Source organism: Drosophila miranda (genome assembly GCF_003369915.1).
Source record: "Drosophila miranda strain MSH22 chromosome Y unlocalized genomic scaffold, D.miranda_PacBio2.1 Contig_Y1_pilon, whole genome shotgun sequence".
Lineage (NCBI taxonomy): Eukaryota > Metazoa > Arthropoda > Insecta > Diptera > Drosophilidae > Drosophila > Drosophila miranda.
Window position 1 is genome coordinate 3628709 of NW_022881603.1, and position 16614 is coordinate 3645322.

At 42.5% G+C, this 16614-nt stretch overlaps 1 long non-coding RNA gene across 2 annotated transcripts; it reads right to left on the bottom strand.

The window, feature by feature from the left end:
• Positions 1-1885: 1885 nt before the first annotated feature.
• Positions 1886-15371, bottom strand: LOC117190991. Of its 2 annotated transcripts, XR_004473909.1 has the most exons (4): positions 15311-15371; positions 2532-2612; positions 2130-2464; positions 1886-2052 (listed from the first exon to the last, which is right to left on the bottom strand). It is a non-coding gene; the product is annotated as an uncharacterized LOC117190991 (long non-coding RNA). The 2 variants fall into 2 exon arrangements; XR_004473908.1 differs by lacking the exon at positions 15311-15371 and having other exon boundaries at positions 2532-2629.
• Positions 15372-16614: the final 1243 nt, after the last annotated feature.

Below are 16614 nucleotides of genomic sequence, written 5' to 3' on the forward strand. Positions count from 1 at the left end.
GGAGAGCCATACTGACTAAGTATCGGGTATAAATGTAGAGTTGCGGTGTACGCAGCAACTCACAACGTTCCCCCTCGTTTCTATTTCAAATTAACCTTTTCCGCAGTAACTCTCGAAAAAGCACGTGCAAATGGCACAGTGCAAATGGCAGTGACTCTAAAAAAAACTTTAAAATATATGTAGATATTTTATTATATTTTTAAATAGCATAAATAATATTTTAAATAAATATTAGATTTATTGCATAGTTCGACAAGATTACCATTTGTTTCAGTTCTCCCATTTTTAGCCATTTAATATTTCTGTTAGTAATTCATACACATTTAATTGACCTAATGGGTTGTTGCCATAGCTCGCAAATAACTGTGGACACTTTCGGCGTGTCTGATAAAAACCTCTCATTGACGGACACATTGAGAAAATGGACTGAAAAGACCCGATCAAATCTGTTTTTGCTCAACTCGCTCTTCGCTCAAGCAAAGACCGATTTTTTCACTTCTCTTTTGTTTCTGTGTAACACTTCCACGATATATTTCTATCCGTGAGTAGGGGATGGATTGGAGGGGATGTCGAGGTCACGGCCGGGGGGGATTCTTTGGTTCCGTGCTCATTCGGTAACTTGGGGGGGTTCGTTTGACCGCGTCTCGACTCCTACTACATAAACTTTAAATTTTTTAGAATCGCGTGACTCTACCGGGAGCGAGCTCCGAAAACAACACTATGCCTATTCCGAGCATAACGGACATTACATGGCACAATCATAGGGCGTACCCGAAAAGTACTAGGGGCTTTCGTCGGCGTGTTCCAAACTCTCGCGGGCGTGAGGTCTTGCGATGGAAGTCGACCCCCACGATTCTATACCCACCCTTCCATGATTTCCAGTGGTGCGAAGGTTCTGGAAATCCCTAAAATTCTTACCCTACCCCATTACGTCACCCTGTCCCTTGGAAATTATAAGTCTACTCCATGTTCATTTCTAATCGTTGTACTTCATCATAGACATGTTGCTTCAATCAAAAACTAGCAAACCAAGTTTCACTTCCAAAAAAAGAACACAAGTATTAAACTACAATCAGCAGGCAACTCAAAAAAAAATTTTAGTGGAATGAAAGAAAATTAGGAGACTTAATCCCTAAGGAGAAAAAAAAAATTTATAGATATAGGTATATATAAACGGTGGAGTATAAATAGAAAAGATAGGAATATAATATAGGATATTCGAAATAAGTAAATTAGTTATGTATAAAGGAAAAAAAATAAAAATCAAAAAAATTTTCAAAAGCAGCGGGGGTCATACCAGCAATGGTGAGCCAAATCGAAATTTAATTAAACATTATAAATTTATTTATTTTTTTTTTTCTGGGTTGAGGAGATTTTTTTTTTTCTTTGTTGGTTAGTGTATGGCTTGGCTACGTTTCCATGCATTAAAAGAATGCAGGTAATGCGAGCAAGGCAAGCTTAGCAGAATGGGCACCGAAAAGACCGAAAAGCTTCGAGCGTGTGGAACGCAAGCGTTGCGCTCTCTTATCAGCAGCGGCTGGCCGCTGCGCATGCGTTTTAGATTTTGACGAAGACAGGCGCAAAGGAGAAAATTGAAATTGGGTCACTTACGGCTTTAATACAGTGGTCCCTCGCTGAAAGGCGCCTTTCGTTGTGGAGCTGTGGAAACCATGTTAATGTGTGCCCAGGTCGGAGGGGGATTGGTAAATAGGGGGGGTATGAAAAAGGTTTTTTTTTTTTTTTGTTTTTTTTTTTCTAGTCTGTTACTTTATGATTAAGTTTTTCGGTCTCCAACCCGCAAAAATAAATTCCGTTTTGGGAACTTTCACATTCCCGCCTATCGAGGTAGGACTGTGACGCAGAGTTAAGGAAAGTTACATCTCTATGCCCTCTATGCGCGTACGTTAGATATGGCGCAAGGGTTATGGCCGGTGGAGGTTATGTCGCCGGGCAGGTGGATGCTTCAACGACTCCAAAAGGGACAACAAAATCTCGGTGTGGGTGGGGCAGAACTTTTGGAGAGCCGGGTGGCTACCGCTCGGGGCCAGGGCCCTATGGGCGAAACAGAACCAAAACCACGAGGGCTAAGAAAAAAATCTAAATTTTCCCTACAGGGCACTGTAACATACCAGTTTTTCGGACTTTTCCACGGAGACACGAGCGTTGGGTTCTCCTGGCAGAGCTGCGGGACGCACGGGTTTGCAACAAGAACAACACTTGCTGGCGCGGCGAGGCAAATATGCACTTTTCGCCAGGGTAGTTTCTTGCCAGTTTTCTCGGCGCACGGTTATTAATTTTCGCCCGAATTTTGCGGCGCGCCCACCGTGTGGGATTTTCCCCGTTCCGTTTTATTTCTTTTCGGTTTGTCTTTGTGGCACTTATTTGGGTTACTTTTCTATTCTTTTGGGCTTACACGTGGTCGATTGAGTTATATATTTGCTACCGACGCGGAGATAGCCACCGGCTGCACAGATTCAAATTTTTGAAAGAGAACGTTCTGGTGCTTTTGCACTACTTAAATAAGAGCTTACCGATCTTAAAGCTCGGCTTCGAAAGCTCCGTTGCGATGCGCTGCACAGCACTTACGGCAGCTCAGCTCAGCTGTTCCCTACCTCGAGCTTGCTTGCACCCACCCATGCGATATCCGAGCACCATAGCGATAACCTATTTTGAATCGGTATTGTCCAACCGCAACCGTTACACCACCCGATAATATGCCACCGTTAGACGGAATATTAGCGGGAATCAGGATCGAATGTCTTTCGCATGAAAGGTTCCTATTTCTCGGCCCTGCAGATTTTCCAGGAGGTAGAAACAATTACCCAGTTTTTTCCGCACGCGACATTTCAGAAATTTAGGAGCCAATTTGGCATTAAAATTTTGCGTGAATTTGCTCAAGGAAAAATTTCGGTGAAATACTTCCTGACCTTCTCGGAACGACACAGGCTTGGCTCGTAAATTGTATTGAGCAACGTTGCTCTCATACGCTTTCTTAATATTGCCCTGTATATCTTTTCGAATTAGAGCTAAATTGTCTGACCTAGCTAACGGGACAACGGGTTCTTCCAGCAAGTCTAAATCCTTCAGAAGCTTATAATCCGTCCCATGAGTGAGCATATCTAAGCCAAACAGGGCTCGATATGGTGAACAACCTAAGGACTAATGTAGTGACGATCTCAGCGAACAAGATATACTTGAGAGATGCTGATCCCAGTATGTCTGATCCTGCTGAAGATATGCTCGCACGGCAGCTAACAATGAACGATTTACTCGTTCCGCCGCATTACTTTGGGGAGAGTATAGTGCCGTGTACATATGTTTAATTCCCAGCTGTGTCAAGAATGCGTTGAATTCTGTAGCTTTGAATTGTTTTCCATTGTCGCTAACAATAGTTTCAGGCACCCCATATGCAAGAAAGATATGCTTTAGCAGAAATTCTTGGATTACTACGTGTAGTGTATTGACACTCAGACTTAAGCACGCGTTGTCTTCAAGATTCTCTTTTATTCTATATCCCTTGGATGGTGTGACCGTATATAGATATTAATATAATACCTAACACGCCTCTCCTTAGATGTTTAATATACATGTCATTTACAAATCTATTTTCTTATAACAATTTGATTTGTGTACTTAATCTAATTAGCGTATATAAAATTTATGTGATTTCGTATTTTTCTTTCTTCTTAATCTGTTTAGTATTTATTTCAGTGTTTAATTTGTACATAATTTGATTTCATAATTCCTTTCTTTATATTATTTTATTGTTAAATACGCTTTACTACCTTCCCTGCCTCACGTGGTCTCAACTCTCTCCTGGTGGGTGTTGGTTGAGAAACTATTTGTTCATTGTTGGTTTTGGAATTGTCATCTACTGAACAATTGCTTTCGACATCAGGTGTTTTCGCATTAGGCGATGTATGATTGTTAGTGCTTTGGTTTCTAATTTGATCCAGGTGACGTTTTATTTCTCTGTTATTGTTCGCCAAAATACAACAATACGAACGCGGGCCCAGTTGTTGTTTTACAGTTGCCTGAGTCCAGCTTGCTTTGTTAGGATTTTTGTAGTCCCTAACCATAACTTTTTGACCCTTTAAAAATTCTGTGCTTCGTCTACCTTTGTGATTTACAACACACTCAGTCTGTTTTTTATTTATTATGCTTTCGACCGTAGGTGGTTTTAACAACGAAAATCTTGTTTTTAGTGTACGACCAAAAAATAATTTAGCAGGAGATTCGCCCGTAGTACAATGAATCGTATTTCGGTAATCGATCAAAAATCTATTTAAAATTGTATTAAAATCTTGTCTTTCATTAGCCTTTATGTTTGCATATAGTGATTTCTTAACAGTCTTTACAAAATTTTCTGCTTGACCATTAGTCGCTGGATGTCCTGGAGCAGTAAAAATGTGATTAACACCATTGTTTTTCATAAACGTTTTAAAATCATCAGAAGTAAACTGTCGTCCATTGTCACTAACTAACACGTCTGGTAAACCATATCGACAAAATACTTCTCTAAGCTTGTTGATAGTAAACAATGAAGTTATTTCCTTCGTTTTGAATACTTCTGCCCATTTTGTATAAGAATCTATAATAACCAATAAATGAAAACCTCTAATTGGTCCTGCAAAGTCTATGTGTACTCGACTCCAAGCCTTTCCTGTGGATTTCCACGGTATTAACAGACTCTTTTCTGGACTTGATTGTAGTTCCTGACAAGGAATACAATCTCGAATTAATTTCTCAATTTCAGAATCCATGCAAGGCCACCACACATAAGAACGTGCTAACATTTTGGTTTTTACTATTCCCAAATGCGATGCATGAAATTCTGCTAAAATAGCTTGTCTCAGTTTGGTTGGAATAACTACTCTGTGTCCCCATAAGATACAATCATATTCCACTGAAAGTTCATTTGTTTTAGAGATGTAGGCAGAAAACTCGCTGCCTTTTAATCTTGTCTTCGAACCAGTGTTAATTGCCTCACAAATTTTTGATAATATTGGGTCACGTCGTGTTTCACGAGCTATTTCTTTGAAGCTAATTTTGAACACCTTTTCGGACTGTATAAAATGTATGTAATTATAGTCTTCGTTTGGTACAGCCGTTTCCCATTGAGGCATTCTTGAGAGTCCATCTGCTATATTTAAGGTCCCCTTTATGTGTTCAACTGTATATTGAAAACCTGACAAAGTCAGTGCCCATCTTTGCATTCGTGCAGAGGCCATCAATGGAAGTCCTTTCAGGTCTCCAAATATGCTTAGTAATGGTTTGTGATCTGTTCGAAGGATGAACTTGTTTCCTAAAAGATACTGTCTTAATTTACTCACACAGAACACTATAGCCAGGGCCTCTTTCTCGATTGTACTGTAATTATGCTCACTTTTGGATAATGCTCTTGATACAAATGCTATTGGTTTGATATCTTCATTGCATTTATGTGATAAAACACCTGAAACTGCATGACTGCTAGCATCAGTCGTTAATACTAACGGTTGATCTGGGTTGTAGTGAACTAAAACTTGTTCAGAAGTTACTTCTTTCTTTACCTCTTCATATGCACTCTGACATTCGCGTGTCCAATTAAATTTTGTATTTTTCTTTAATAATGCATATAAAGGACTCATTATCTGAGCGAAATTATTGATAAACTTTGAATAATAATTTACCATGCCTATGAAAGCTCTAAGCTGTGATACGTTTTCCGGAGCCGGTGCAAACAATACACTCGCAACTCTATCATTGTTTTTGCTCAGTCCTATCCTGTCAATTGAAAATCCTAGGTAACAAATTTTGGATTTAAAGAACTCACATTTCTTGTCATTTAATTTAAGTCCAACTGATTTCAGTTTTCTAAGTACAGCTTTTAGGTTTGAAATATGTTCTTGAAGATCTCGTCCTGTAACTGTTATGTCATCTTGATAAACCACAACTCCTCGCATACCCTGAAACAACCCTTCCATTGTTTTTTGAAAAATAGCTGCTGCAGTTTTTATACCAAATGGTAAGCGTTTAACTTTCAATAGTCCAATATGTGTGCTCCAAGTACACAAATTTTGAGATTGCTCATCTAAATTTAGCTGATTGTAAGCATTTGACAGGTCAAGTTTTGAATACAGTGTACCCCCTTCAAGCGCTGCAAAAATGTCGTCTATTCGAGGTAGTGGATACTTTACGTCGACTAAAGACCGGTTTAATGTAACCTTATAGTCACCACAAATTCGTATGTCACCGTTTGGTTTTAAAATCGGTACCAAAGGTGTTGCCCATTCAGAACTAACAACTTGCTCTAAAATTCCATCATCTATGAATTTTCGTAACTGCACTTCAATCTTTTCTTTCCATGCTAATGGTACTGACCTAGGCTTGAAAAATATTGGTTTTGCATCTTCTTTTAATAGTAACGATATCGTATTCGTAGTATATGAACCTAAACGAGGCTCAAAAACTTCAGCAAACTCCGATTTAATCTGTTCTGTAATTACAGAATTTGGTTCATTTACGTACACATTGTTCACCTGCATTAACTCAAAATTAAAAGCTCTCAAAAATGTTCTACCTAGCAAAGGTGGACTCACTGCATTGGTTACAACAACAACAATTTGTTTTTTTAGACCTCGATATTCGATCGTTGCATCGTACTCACCAATAACTTTGATTGAATCTCCATTGTAATCTAAATATGGAACTAGACATTTTCTAAGTGGTCTGCTGGTATTTAAGCTTTCGTAAAATGTTTTTGAAACCAATGTGCACGGTGCACCAGTGTCGCAAGCAATTTTCGTTATGTTTCCATCAATTTTTACAGGTAAATAATATACTCCATTAGTTGAGGTTGTATCAACGCTATAGATAGAAAAGTTATAATTATCATTATCAAAATTATTATCAGAATAGGTGTCATGTTTTGTTTGAGATACATAATTTACGGATTTTTTTGATTTATTTTTACAAATGCTCGCCAAGTGACCTGTTTTTCCACAGCTGTGACATTTGCATGCCTTATACTTGCAATTGTTTGAGTTATGATTTCGCCAGCCACAGTGTGTGCATGGCTGCTGCTTCTTTTCTCTGCCAGCGTCGCAGTCGTTTTCGCCGTCGCCGTCACCGTCGCTTCTGCCGCCTCTGTAACTCACGTTTCGGTTGCCCTTGAAATGACTTCTGCCGTTGCTCTTTGCTTGATCTCTGTTCTCGCCTCTTTGCCTCTGCCATTGACTAGTCCCGTTCTTTTGATGCATGTAGTTGACGTTGTGTTCTGTCTTCCTTGTGCTGATCTTCGTCTCCATGATCATCGCCTTCTTGAGTGCATCAGCCAGAGTTAGATTTTCGTCTTCTTCACATATTCTTTCATATATAGGGTTGGGAAGGCTCATCACAAATTGGTTTAATACAAACGCTTCCAGATTTGAGCCAAATTTGCATTCCAATGCCAATTGTTTAACTCGAGCATACCACTCCGCTACAGTCTCATCTTCACTTTTTGTGGACATGTGAAATTTTTTTCTTTCTCTGAATATGAGTGTAGGTGGTGTGTAGTGAGTTTTTAAAATTTCACGTAATTCTTTGTATGCTTTTGATACGGGTGATACCGGATGGCACTTACTATGTAGTACAGTGTAAGCCGCTGTACCGATCGACTTCAACAAAACTGCCTTTTTTGTGTTTTCCTCTTTCACATTCAATTCGCACAAATGTATGTCGAATTTTTCCTTCCAAATGCAGAACGTTTCTTGGTGTGGCGAAAACTCAGCAATTGTTGCCATTTGATAGAATGTTGGTGCTTCATTTTTCGTCATGTTGCTGTTCATGTATGTATATTAATACGTTTTATTTTATGCTCGTCGCCAATTATGTAGTGTATTAACACTCAGACTTAAGCACGCGTTGTCTTCAAGATTCTCTTTTATTCTATATCCCTTGGATGGTGTGACCGTATATAGATATTAATATAATACCTAACACTACGGAAGTAAATTTCTTCAGGGGGTGTAGCCAATGGTATTTACTGAAGTGATCTTAAACAATTAGCAAACCAACATGTCCATTTTTGCTGCGTGGATAAGGTCCAAGCAGATCTATGTATAATCGTTGAAATGGTCGACAAGTGGGTATGTGGTTTCCCATGGGTGGCCGCAGAGTATAATTAGGAGCTTTGCATGCTTTGCACACCTCACAACTACGAATATACTCTCGAACATCTTTAGCTAAGCCGGGCCAAAACAGACTTCTTCGAATTTTTTCTATGGTCTTTTGCATGCCGGCATGCGCTGAAGTAGGATTGTCATGAGCTTGTTTAAGAACGTCGGTCTTCAATCGCTCGGGAACCCATAACTTCCAAGTTCGACTGTCTTGCTCCGCCTTTCCATCTGCGTGTACGGTTCGAATGTACAGAAATTGGTCGATAATCTTCAGATCGGGCAGTTGAGAGGAATTGTTCTGATACTGTTCTTTTAACTGTTGGTAGCTCGCATCCTGAAAGGCATCGGATTCGAGATCTATCACAGGACTCATTACTACTGCGGATACTTCAGGTTCATGTAATCGGGAAAGAGCATCGGGGACAATGTGATCTTTTCCTTTTCGGTGCGATATCGAGAATTTAAATTGCTGCAATCTAAAAATCCATCGAGCTAACCTCCCCGACACGTTTTGCTGGCGCATTAGCCACAACAAACTGGAATGATCAGTAACCACTTCGAATTCCTGCAGTTCCAGATTGCAGCGGAATTTTTCGATGGCCAGAATTACGGCCAAGCACTCGCGCTCCGTAACGCTATAGTTACGTTGCGCACGACTTAGTTTTTTCGACATAAACGCTATTGGCTTTTCCTGCAGATCCACCAATTGCACGAGCACGGCTCCTATACCAAAATCACTAGCATCACAGTGGAGGAAAAATTTCTGTTCGAAGTCTGGGTTTTCGAGGACTGGAGCAGAAGTCAACACGGTTTTTAAAGAGTCCATTGCGACTTGTGCTTCCGGGGTCCAAATAAATTTCTTTTTGTTGGAAAGAAGCTCGGTGATAGGACAGGATAGCTCAGAGAAATTCTGAATGAATCTCCGGTACCAGCCACAGACCCCAAGAAAGCCGCGAACCTGTTTTAGATTCCTTGGCGGTGGCCAGTTCACTATACAAGCTACTTTGGAGGGATCAGTGCAAATACCTCCATTACTGATGACGTATCCAAGATAATTTACGCTGGTGACACAGAACTGACTCTTCTTAATATTCAGAGTCAGGTTGGCTTTTCTGAACTGTTCAGCGAGTCGTACCAGCACGGCTAGATGGGAAGAGAAATCTGCTGATACGATGCAGAGATCGTCCAAGTATCCAAAGACGCAGTAACGCAAATCCGGGGGAATGATTTCATCCATCAAACGACACATAGTGGATGGAGCGTTACACAGGCCAAAAGGCATAACCTTAAACTGATATAAAGGCCTTCCCGGGACCGTAAAAGCAGTTAGTGACTTGGAATCCTCAGAGAGTTCGATCTGCCAATATGCATCTTTTAGGTCCAGCTTGGTTGTGATATTTGCCTTGGGCAACTGGGCAAAAATACCATCGATACTTGGTAATGGGTAGGCATCCTTACGGGTGACTTCATTCAGTCTTCGAGCATCGAGACACAGACGGACTTTGTTGGGCTTGAGAACCAGTCGCATTGGCGAGCTCCAAGCACTGGATGACGGTTCGATAACGCCTAGTTGGAGCATGCGATCTACCTCAGCATAAAGCAACTTTTCCACCGCTGGGCTAACCGGGTAAAAGCGTTGTTTTACGGGGGCGGCCTGACCTACATCGATATGATGCTTAAGCAAGGCCGTACGCCCTAGTCCCTCCGTCGCGTTGGGAAATAACTGTTTAACTACCTCGAGTGGTTGGTTTTGCTGCCTAGTTAAAGGATACCGTAAGGGATCTGGTTCGGCTGCCTCATCGTCTTTCGAGCTTATCTCGACAGCTGCAATGATGTCTGGGGCCAGCGAAAAGGATCTCCAAAAATCGTGACCTAGGATTAGATTTTGTGTCATGGATGGAATTATATATAACTTCATGGGTTTCTCGATAGTTCGATAACGCATGATCACATTTAATACCCCCAGTATCTGTTGACTTTGGCCATCTGCAGTTTTTGCAGTGGCTTTTATTAGTTTATATTCAGAAAAGGATGAAAAATCAGTCTGAGCTACTTCAGCACCTATACAGCTGATACTTGCGCCGGTGTCTAACAGCCCCTGTTCTGTTCGACCCAGAAAGGATACTTCGGCATAACTGCGCATATCCTTGGGACTATTAATAATAGCGGAAACTAACAGTCTACGGTTATTTTTGACATTATCATAATATTTTCTTAAACGCTGGATTCGTTTTGGGGCTTCATGTGGTTTTTCATTAAAAATTCTGTTTCGAACCTCTAAATATTTATGAATCCGTTCGGGATAGGGTAAAAACCGACAACCTCTCTTTACGATCGTATTCGTTTCCTTTCTTTTCTCACAACAAGAAGCCAAACTCTTCTTGTCTCGCTCTAAGTCAACGGGCAAGATTAATGGTGGTTTTTTGGGGGCATCCGGCTGTTGTTGGATGCACCCTTCTGACGGTTTTCCTAAGCTCTACGAATGCATGTTTGGCACTGCGGCTTATAGACATTCGGAGCTCCACAGCCGTAGCAAAATATCCGCCTATCTGCCATACAATTTTCCCACACATGTCCAAGCTCCTCACAATTCCAACAAGAACGCTTAGCCGTCGAACTTTGAATGGCCTCTACGCTGATATCCTCATACTCTTCTTGATCGCTTTCAGGGCGCGATTCCTCCAGACTATGTATCGAACGGCGGCCGACCGGTGGCCGAGACTTGTCAGATTTCTGTAACTCCTGCACTAGATTTTCATGCATCTGTACTAATCTTCTCAATTGACCAACTGAGCTAATGGACTGATATAAGATTTTGTGACGGGTTTCGGGAAGCAAATTTGCTTTTAATATTTCTATTAATTCCTCTTCCGCAATTTTAATGCCAAATTTATCTATAAGACCAGCCACGGCGTCGTGAAAAGCGACGAAGGGTTCTCCGACGTGTTGCTTTCGAGCTCGAATCAATTCCTTGCTCATAAACTCCGAACGATAGTCTTTATATTGTTGTCTAAGAGCTGCACAAAATTCTGTCCAAACGATGCGATCTACCTGCTTGTGGTATCTCCAATACCAATCGCGCGCTTTGCCAACCAGCAAGATGTGCAAATGTTTGCAAAGGCCGAGAAAATCGATATCCAAGGTTTCATCGGTTAATGTTTTGACTCGGTAAATGAATTCTTCTACCCCTAAACCTTCGGTAGAACCATCAAAAGAAACATTCCACTTTTGCATAATGTTGGCCGTCTTGGCCGTTCGCAGGCTAGTCATGCTGTTTATACATGAAACTGGTGTTGGGATATTTGGCCTCGCATACCCTTCCTGCGGACTCGCTGGCGGCTAAATCTGCAAAGTGGATATGGCTCTGGCCACAGTGCGCTCAATTATCTGTTGGAGGACATCCAAGTCCAACCCCTGGCTTAGAGGGGCTGTCCGTGCATTGGGTGCTTCCCAAGGGCTAGAGTGAGTGGCGACATTAGCTGACGGAGCTTCAGTCTGGTTGGAGCTACGGCTAGCATCCAATCCCGACAAACACACTACTTCCGGACCGGAAGATCGACCTGGCGGGAACTTCGGGACCTGCTTTTTGGCTGGTGCTCGAGTTCTTTTGGAACGAGTTGGCCTAGTGGTTCGTTCTACCGGGACTGAACCTACAGTTGGAATTTAGCTCAATTGGGTATTCTTGCCATTTCCCTCGGATATCTTTCCCGTCTCTGGCTGAAAATGTCCATTTGCCAGGGTCTGTACGACCTCCAAAGCTTTGGCAAGACTTCGAGTAGTAATTCCCGAGGGACCGGGTAATTCTGTTGGTTCCGGCTGCGGCTTGTTTGGAGAACAATTGCCAACAACTAGTTTTGCTTGCGATAACGTACATACTCTGCTACAGTTCGGACAAGCATCGTGATGAGGGAACCATTCTTCCAGACATGCTTTATGGAAAACGTGATTGCACGGAGTACAAAAACACGGCTGAGTATTGGACATTTCGGAGCAACAAATGCCGCAAAAGTTTTCCGAACTCAGCGGATTGTTTTGCTGAGGACTATGTCGCAGCGGCATCTTTATTAAGATTTTTTTATTTTTTATTTTTTTTTTGCTATATTCTACCAAATTTTTCCTAGGGTGAAATTTAATGGGTGACATAATAAGATAGGGATAGGAGTTGCGAATCTTTGGAACAGCGACAAAAGAATTGATTTGGTTTGGGCTATGGTTTCTAATTTGCATTGTCTTAGTATCAGTGCACTGGTTTAAGTGTCCACATATGATTCGGCAAGGATACGCAAGCAGCATACGCGCTAGTTCCAGACAACCATATGCACCCACCGCTGCCGCTGGAATAATCCCCGCCAATGGTAAGGGTATGAGTGAAGACCAAATCTGGGACCGCCATCTCTGTGCTTCCATTACCCGTACAGGGACAATCAGTACTGATATCCGGCCGAAACCAAATATGCAATATTCTGCAATTGTATGCAACCGTATGCTATGCGCAAAGAGTAACAATACCAAATCCGAATCAACCTCACAATTCAATCTATTGAAACTAATATCCGCTGAATTAACTGTAGCTTGGAGGACGCGACCTAAACCAATCTCGCTTGTTCGGTATGAATACGCAAGCAGCATATATACACACTCCAGACAACAAGTTTGACTAGCCCGACAGGATGCGTCAACATGGGAACTACTTTCTCAATTCCGGATGATCACTTAAGCTTGCCTTCGTCGTAGACTCGACAACTTCCCCATAAAACTCAGAGGAACAACCAGTATTAGGATCCAAGCAGAATCCGCAATATTCTGAAATTGTATCGGAGCAATGACCAGATCGTTTAGAGGAAACTAAAGTCAGCATTAAGCATATGAATACAAACGAGCAATAGGTGGGACGAGCCAATAGCTGATTTTGTTGCTAAAGTTACCAATACTTTTTACTGTCACTATAACTTTGGCTAGGGACCCACGTTGGGCGCCAAAAATTTATGTAACAACGTTACACCCTCGCGTCCAACTGGGTATAGACAGTAGCTAACATTGAAAAAAAACCGGCCCCACGTTGGGCGCCAAAAATGTATGTAACAACGTTACACCCTCGCGTCCAACTGGGTATAGACAGTAGCTAGCATTAAAAAAAAACCGGCCCCACGTTGGGCGCCAAAAATTTATGTAACACTTCCACGATATATTTCTATCCGTGAGTAGGGGATGGATTGGAGGGTTCCGTGCTCATTCGGTAACTTGGGGGGGTTCGTTTGACCGCGTCTCGACTCCTACTACATAAACTTTAAATTTTTTAGAATCGCGTGACTCTACCGGGAGCGAGCTCCGAAAACAACACTATGCCTATTCCGAGCATAACGGACATTACATGGCACAATCATAGGGCGTACCCGAAAAGTACTAGGGGCTTTCGTCGGCGTGTTCCAAACTCTCGCGGGCGTGAGGTCTTGCGATGGAAGTCGACCCACACGATTCTATACCCACCCTTCCATGATTTCCAGTGGTGCGAAGGTTCTGGAAATCCCTAAAATTCTTACCCCATTACGTCACCCTGTCCCTTGGAAATTATAAGTCTACTCCATGTTCATTTCTAATAACATTCAATATATTTCGTTGTACTTCATCATAGACATGTTGCTTCAATCAAAAACTAGCAAACCAAGTTTCACTTCCAAAAAAAGAACACAAGTATTGAACTACAATCAGCAGGCAACTCAAAAAAAAATTTTAGTGGAATGAAAAAAAATTAGGAGACTTAATCCCTAAGGAGAAAAAAAAAATGTATAGATTTAGGTATATATAAACGGTGGAGTATAAATAGAAAAGATAGGAATATAATATAGGATATTCGAAATAAGTAAATTAGTTATGTATAAAGGAAAAAAAATAAAAATCAAAAAAATTTTCAAAAGCAGCGGGGGTCATACCAGCGATCAGCAATGGTGAGCCAAAACGAAATTTAATTAAACATTATAAATTTATTTATTTTTTTTTTCTGGGTTGAGGAGATTTTTTTTTTCTTTGTTGGTTAGTGTATGGCTTGGCTACGTTTCCATGCATTAAAAGAATGCAGGGAATGCGAGCAAGGCAAGCTTAGCAGAATGGGCACCGAAAAGACCGAAAAGCTTCGAGCGTGTGGAACGCAAGCGTTGCGCTCTCTTATCAGCAGCGGCTGGCCGCTGCGCCTGCGTTTTAGATTTTGACGAAGACAGGCGCAAAGGAGAAAATTGAAATTGGGTCACTTACGGCTTTAATACAGTGGTCCCTCGCTGAAAGGCGACTTTCGTTGTGGAGCTGTGGAAACCATGTTAATGTGTGCCCAGGTCGGAGGGGGATTGGTAAATAGGGTATGAAAAAGGTGGGGGGGGGGGGGGTGATCTCTATGCCCTCTATGCCCTCTATGCGCGTACGTTAGATATGGCGCAAGGGTTATGGCCGGTGGAGGTTAGGTCGCCGGGCAGGTGGATGCTTCAACGACTCCAAAAGGGAAAAAAAATCTCGGCCCCACACCAAGGTCGACTCCGAAGAGTACTCCCGTCAAGGGTGGGAGTTTGGTGTGGGTGGGGCAGAACTTTGGGAGAGCCGGGTGGCTACCGCTCGGGGCCAGGGCCCTATGGGCGAAACAGAACCAAAACCACGAGGGCTAAGAAAAAAATCTAAATTTTCCCTACAGGGCACTGTAACATACCAGGTTTTCGGACTTGTCCACGGAGACACGAGCGTTGGGTTCTCCTGGCAGAGCTGCGGGACGCACGGGTTTGCAACAAGAACAACACTTGCTGGCGCGGCGAGGCAAATATGCACTTTTCGCCAGGGTAGTTTCTTGCCAGTTTTCTCGGCACACGGTTATTAATTTTCGCCCGATTTTTGCGGCGCGCCCACCGTGTGGGATTTTCCCCGTTCCCGTTCTTTTCGGTTTGTCTTTGTGGCACTTATTTGGGTTACTTTTCTTTTCTTTTGGGCTTACACGTGGTCGATTGAGTTATATATTTGCTACCGACGCGGAGATAGCCACCGGCTGCACAGATTCAAATTTTTGAAAGAGAACGTTCTGGTGCTTTTGCACTACTTAAATAAGAGCTTACCGATCTTAAAGCTCGGCTTCGAAAGCTCCGTTGCGATGCGCTGCACAGCACTTACGGCAGCTCAGCTCAGCTGTTCCCTACCTCGAGCTTGCTTGCACCCACCCCAACTATACTATGCCCTGCAGCGATAATTGGCCCAAGGTTATTGCATGCGATATCCGAGCACCATAGCGATAACCTATTTTGAATCGGTATTGTCCAACCGCAACCGTTACACCTGTTTTTCACTGAGCATCTTGTCGCGAGTGAACGAACAAAGTGTCTTTTGCGTATGTATGCGTGCTTGTACGTGTGATGCTTATGGCAACTATCAATTTTTGTGAATTCTATACGGTTTGACTATTGGAGCTTAAAATGATTCGTGAAAAGCAAAACGAAAATGTTCGTTTGCCAATTTTGCAAATAAATATACATATTACAATACAATAGCCCAAAAGATGCGGAAAACATGAATAAATAAACATATACACGAAAAAAAAACTAAAAACACTTTACTCAGACACTTTTTTGGTTCTGCTCATCTAAAGACACTTTTGCTGTGAGCGCTTGACCAAAGTGTCTTTCTAAGTTGTTATTGTGAGACACGATCGTGTGTCGGGCTCACCCGAAAACCCGAAAAACATAACACAAGCGAAGAGACAAAAAGTGTTCTGCTCAGTGAGAGACCGTGTCTTCGTGCTCTTTTTCGGTTTTGTCAGTGACGAGACAGCAAAGGGAAAAAGTGTCGACCGTCGTTTGCGAGCTATGGTTGTTGCTCCCTTGCCCCAAGGACTCCCCAATGCAATGGTCGGATCAGCTCTGATTGCTTTCGATAACGAACTGAATAATTCGTTTGGCAATTCCCGCCACCAATCAAAACAACAAATCCGAACAACCAAAATAAAAAGCGAAGAGAAAGCGGCGGAGAAATCTCTTGCGGCTCTCTTTTGCGTAGCAGAAGAGCGATTTTCGCAGTGCGCCTGTGCGTATGCAACACGGTTCGTAGCCGGCTATGGGGCAAACCAAAACAATGTGCCACATCCACACGCACCCACTCGTCGCGGGTGGTGATGGCACTTGTTCGACGCCAGACTTGGCGTCACCACCAAGCAGCGTGCAGTGTGTCCTTGCCAGACAGCCGGGCTCCGAACGGAGTCCGTAGTTCAGTTGCGGTTTACAAGCGCGCCACTACACCACGTGCAGGCGGAGTGTAGCTATCCCAGACATCCTTTCCGTTTCCGCTTGGATTGATTCTCGAGTTCGCCTTTGTGTGATGACTGACAGTCCATGAACTCTGGGCCAGAAAGGGGATTGAGAACGGTGGTGTCCTAATGAATATTCACGTGTCCTCCGCCAGGAGTGTGAGCGCGAGTGCCAGTGCCAGTGCGAGACTGTCGCGTGTGCGT